Below are 5,082 nucleotides of genomic sequence, written 5' to 3'. Positions count from 1 at the left end.
ACAGCAGTGGCGCGGCTGCGGCCGCCGGGTCCGCCCTGCTCCGGAGGCAGGAGTCAGGGGGAGAAACTGCGGCACCGCCCAGGGCCGCCCCAGTGCCTCCGAGCCCTCCGTCGGATAAGGGCCCCAGCCGGCCAGCCCTAACAGTCCCTCGGCTGCGCCTCCCAGCGGGGCGACCCTGAGTTCCGCGTCGCGTCCCCGCCGCGACCAGCGGTGCTGGCCTTGCAGTGAGTCTGAACTCACCAGCAGCGGCCTTGGAGACACACCCTTCCCTTTGCCTCACTCACGCTGGAGAAGGAAACTGCGTCAGGGGTCGGGGGACCCCATCTGGAGAGGTCCTGTGCCATTTGGATCCAATGCCGGTCTTTTGCGGTACCGATTGGCGCGAGTACGGATCAGGAACTTCAGTCTCCGCTTGGGGACTTTTAGGCCTTTTGGGTCCACGTGGTGTGTTTGGGGTAGTGAGCAGCTTGACACAGCCAGGGAAGGCCGCAGTCCAGTTTCTCCTCTCCGGGAACTTGTTTTGGAAAGGTGCCCTGTTTATTCCGGTTTCCTTCGGTGGGTCGGTGGGTCGGTGGTGCCCTCTGAGAACTCCTGCAGGCGCGTCCTGGTCAACTTACAGCACTCAGCCTGAATCTAAGCAAAAGACGGTCTCTTCAGTAATAGACCTGGCTCTGGTATTTTTTTGGAATAAAAAAACAATTTGAAAGTAGTTCCTGAAGACAGCATTGGACAGGATTTTATTCAAACTCACCAAGGTTAAATTGCCCCTGGATTCATAGACACAGCTGGGGTGTGGGGAGCAGGCTATGGCTCCTTTTTTTTTTTTTCTTAGTAGAGACTTTTCTGCTCACATTTTGTCATTTTGTTTTAACATCATGGAGGTTTGTTTATTTATTTTGGTCCCCGGGATTGAACCCAGGGGACCTTAACCACTGAGCCACATCCATCCCTTTGTATTTTATTTAGAGACAGGGTCTCACTGAGTTGCTTAAGCCCTTGCTAAATTGCCCGGGCTGGCTTTGAACTCCCAATTCTCCTGCTTCAGCCTCCTGAGCCGCTGGAATTACAGGCATGTGCCACAGGCGCTGACTCTTCACTGGCTTTTTTGTTTGTTTGCTTGTGTTTTAGTTGTAGATGGACAAAATGCCTTTATTTTATTTATTATTTTTATGTGGTGCTGAGGATCGAATCCAGTGCCTCACATATGGTAGGAAACGCTCTGCTACTGAGCCACAACCCCAGCCCCACAACTTGTAGCTTTCTCAAAAAAGTAAATGAGGGCTGAGGTTGTGGCTCAGCGGTAGAGCACTCGCCTAGCACATGCAAGGCGCTAGGTTCACTCATCAGCACCACATAAAAATAAATAAAGGCATGTGTCCAACAACAACTAAAAAAATATTTAAAAAAAAAAAGTAAATTGACTTTTGGGTTCTGTCTGCTTAGATTAATACTTTTGTTTGATTGGCATGCCTAAGATATTTCTGCGAATGGTTTTAAGTTACTTCTTGAACTGAAATTACAGGTTTACATGAATGCATTGGTTTTTTTTTTTCCCTTCTGCCTAGACAAAGATAATTTTGTTATTCAAGTTTGCTTGGAAATTTGTACTTTTAGTTAACCCTAGGCAGAATGCAAACATGTAAGTTTACTTGGATTCATTTGAGACCGGACCCAAAGGAGCAAAAATGTAAATCAGGCTTTTTAAAATGCAAGCAGCTGTGGCCCAACTCTGTGCTTGCCTGTAATTCCAGAGACTTAGGAAGCTGAGGCAGAAGGATAGCAGATTTGAGGCCAACTTGGGAAACAGGGTGGGCTGGAGAGCTGAGGGACTCTCATTCCCCAGAAGGGCTCCAGGTAGGAGGAAGAGCAAGATATTGGGAGGGCTACGGCCATCTTGCACTGCACTTGTACACCTGACTGGTCTTGGGGCCTGAGTTCCCAGACACTCTGGGAAGAAGGAGATGATTGCAGCTCATGGGCTCCTGGGCTCATGCTGGGGTGGGGCTGGGCTCACACCTGTCCTCCAAACTTGGGCAGGGCCTAAGGCCTCCACACAATGCCTGAGAACAGGGGTCCAGGCCTGCATGATCTGGGGTCCTTGACCCAGCTCCCAGGGCCTCCCCCCCCCCCCCCCGCTCTTGTCCTGGAATCACAATACCCACCTTTCACTGGGTGCTAGCTGCTAGCTAAAGTACTGAGTGCCTGGCCTGACACCTCCTGTAGGACATACCCCCTGCCCCCAAGAGCTCTTATGACCCCCAACTGTGCAGCAGAGGAACTGAGACTGCAGGGTGAGGACCTGCTGAGTCCCACAGGAATGGGCAAAAAATTCTACCTTCTGCTCTGTGCTGCAGCTGACTGTGTCTCTGTGGGCTGGATGGGCAGTGGAGCTGTAGAGCTCAGAACCTGCCACAGGCACCTTGGACAAGCACACCCACTCAGCCCTGTTGGCCATTGACCTTCCATCCCCAGGCTCTGTGGGCCTTAGGTGGGCCAGGACACCAGGGGTGAGAGAGGTAAACTCATTAATCAAGGACACTGGATCCCAACAGGAAAAATGGAAGTACCTGCCCTCTGACCACCCACAGCCAGTGCCTTGACATCTGCCCACTTGCCACCAGGGGGCGGCAGTGGGCCTGTCTCTTGGGATCAGGGACCTCCCAGATGTGCTGCTGGGCTTGGCACTGGGGCTGCCCTCCACCTCACCTCCAGGTAACCAACTTCCAAGGGCCTCAGTGCCCCAGGGACAGGATGACCCACTGAGCACCCAAATGCTGCAGTGCAGTGGAAATCATGCATGGTGACAACCCTGGTGTGACGGCTTCTCCACTTGTTCATTTTCATCTCTAACTGATCTCCTGAATTCTGAGAGAGGAAATGTGGATTTTAGTTGCTTTGAGTATTTTGAACGCTTTTTTGCTTATGTCCCAAGACCTCTGCTCTGGGGACACAGAGGGACATGCCTCCTACATCTTTTAGTGGAATGCAACTTTTTTAAAAATTTTGTTTTTAGATGTTGATGGACCTTTATTTTATTCATTTATTTATATGCAGTGTTGAGAATCGAGCCCAGTGTCTCACACATGCTCTACCACTGAGCCCCAGCCCCAGCCCCTGAATGCAACTTTTGTCTATGGAAAAGATCCTCAGTTTTCAAACCAAAGACCTCTAGCCTTGGACATGTTTTATCTGACATTAAAATTTCCTCATCTGCTTTCATCTTTTGTGCAGTTCTTTCAATAATGTATATTAAAGCTGAAACAGAAAGAAAGCATTTAGAAAGAAATGGCAGGCTGGGGATGTAGCTCACTGGTAGAACACCTGCCTAGCATGCACAAGTCCCTGGGTGTGATCACTGGTACCACCAACAAAAATCAAATAGAAAGAAGTGACCAAAAAAACAACAACAACAACTTTCTCCACCTACTTCTGTTTGCACTCACAGAAATGTACTTGCTGGCATTTTGTAAGAAAGTCCAGTGTTGCTGAGTGTGATGGCCCACACCTGTGATGCCAGAGACTTGTGGGGTTGAGGTAGGAGGAGTGCAAGTTCAAGGCCAGCCTCAGCAAGTTGGGAAGACCCTGCTGCAAAATAAAAATAAAAAAGGACTGTGAGCGTAGCTTAGTGCCTCTGGGTTCAATCTCCAGGATCATTAAGGAAAAAAAAAAGAAGAAGAAGAACAAGAACAAGAAAAAGATACTCACATAGTCTCACCAACCCAAAGATGGACTTTGTGATTTCAAAAGAAACTGAAGTTTCACATGATTCAGAAACCTTATATGGATAAAGACACAATCCTCCCACTTGAGGAGTTTCTGTACTGTGCAGGGCAGTTTCCAATGGATGAGTAAATCTCCTTTGAAGACATCACCACAGTCCTTGTCATATCCATCATCCTCTGCCTCAGTGAGCTGCTTGCTCCCAGAGATGCTCTGTGAGCTGCAGCCATCGTGATTGACCCTCTCTGTGCTCATAGCTCCTCTGCTGAGTGTGATGCTGAGGAGGTGACTCTCCCTGGCTCTGGTGACCTATTTCCTGAGAGAGGCAAGAGCCTTCCAAGTCCTCCCCTCTGAGGGTGCCCATTACTTGCTTCAGCCCATGTGGTGTCAGGAATGTTCCAAGTGCAGTTAATGCACTGCATCTTCAGACTGGCTCAGTCTGGACATTCCCCTGCTGCAGAGGCCATCTTTACCTTCTCATTTATTTATTTACCCATTTACATATGGCACTGGTAGCTGAACCCAGATTCTTGCACAAGGTAGGCAAATGTTCTATCCCTGAGTTAACTTCCCACACCCCCGGGGGATGGGGGGGGTCAGTCTCTTTCTCTCTCTCTTTTTCCCTTTTTATTTATTAAGACAGGGCTCCCAAAGACTTGGGATGACCTGCCTCATCCTTCTGAGCTACTGGGATTACAAGCATTCGCCACCACTTCTGGCTGAATCTGTCTTTACAGCCTTCTCTTGTGGAATCCCTCCTCCAAATCCTTGCCCTGCCTTCTGAGTTCCTTTCTTTGTTTTCTTTTCCAGCTTACCACTGCATTTCTTACTTAGCTATGACCAAATTAGTGCTGAGCCCTTCTGCTACAATGTTCTGCTCAGCAGTGATATTTTAAACTTCTCCACACTCTCTTTTCTCCAGTTGCTCCTTTCCTGGACAATCCTTGCCTCCTCCTGGAAGACTCCTCCTGAATCTTTCTGAGGGACACTAGTTCCAAGTTTCCCAGTTGTAGAGGGGTGTAGTGGTGAATGCTGGTAATCCCAGTGACGGGAAGGCTGAGGCAGGAGGATCCCACATCCAGCACAGCCTTGGTGACTGAACTGTCTGAAACTTTGTTTAAAAGGGCTGGGGGTGTGGCTGGGCGTTAGAGCATCCCCAGGCTCTATCTCGGGTATGAAAAACAAAATAAGTAGTTTCCCAGTTGTCTGCTCTCCGTGGATTATCTGGGTTTCCTCTGTGGTCAGCTGACCTCCCTGCAACAGACCCTCTGATGAAGGCCCGAGTTCTCCTGGAACATTCTCCATCCTCCTTGTTGGGCCGTCCAGGGCCAACTCAGCAGGAGCAGGGTGTTCCAATCCAGC

Source organism: Marmota marmota, unplaced genomic scaffold (assembly GCF_001458135.2).
Source record: "Marmota marmota marmota unplaced genomic scaffold, marMar, whole genome shotgun sequence".
Classification (NCBI taxonomy): Eukaryota; Metazoa; Chordata; class Mammalia; order Rodentia; family Sciuridae; genus Marmota; species Marmota marmota.
This window is presented reverse-complemented; position numbering follows the sequence as displayed.